The following is a 331-nucleotide window of genomic DNA, read 5'->3' as shown; positions in this document are numbered from 1 at the left end:
AAAAAAAAAAAAAAGAGCAGAGCTAAGCTGGGTGTGGTGGCCCACGCCTATAATCCCAGCACTTATGAGGCTAAGACAGGAGGATGATTGCTAGTTCAAGGCCAGCCTGGACTACAAAGTGAGCTCAAGGCCAGCCTGAACTGCACAGGGAGACTCTTGTCTCAAAAAAAGACAAAAAAAAAAAAAAAAAGTGCAGAGCTCGCTTTTGTGAAGATTGCTTTTTTTCCTGGTGATAATGACAAATACTACTCCTAAACACAAAACAGAACAGTCCTGGCCCAGGGAGCAACCGTCAGCAGAACCAGCCCAAAACAAGGCTTTCCAATCCCTT

Source organism: Chinchilla lanigera, unplaced genomic scaffold (genome assembly GCF_000276665.1).
Source record: "Chinchilla lanigera isolate Chin_1 unplaced genomic scaffold, ChiLan1.0 scaffold00105, whole genome shotgun sequence".
Lineage (NCBI taxonomy): Eukaryota > Metazoa > Chordata > Mammalia > Rodentia > Chinchillidae > Chinchilla > Chinchilla lanigera.
The sequence above is the reverse complement of the archived record's forward strand: the minus strand, read 5'-3'. Positions refer to the sequence as shown.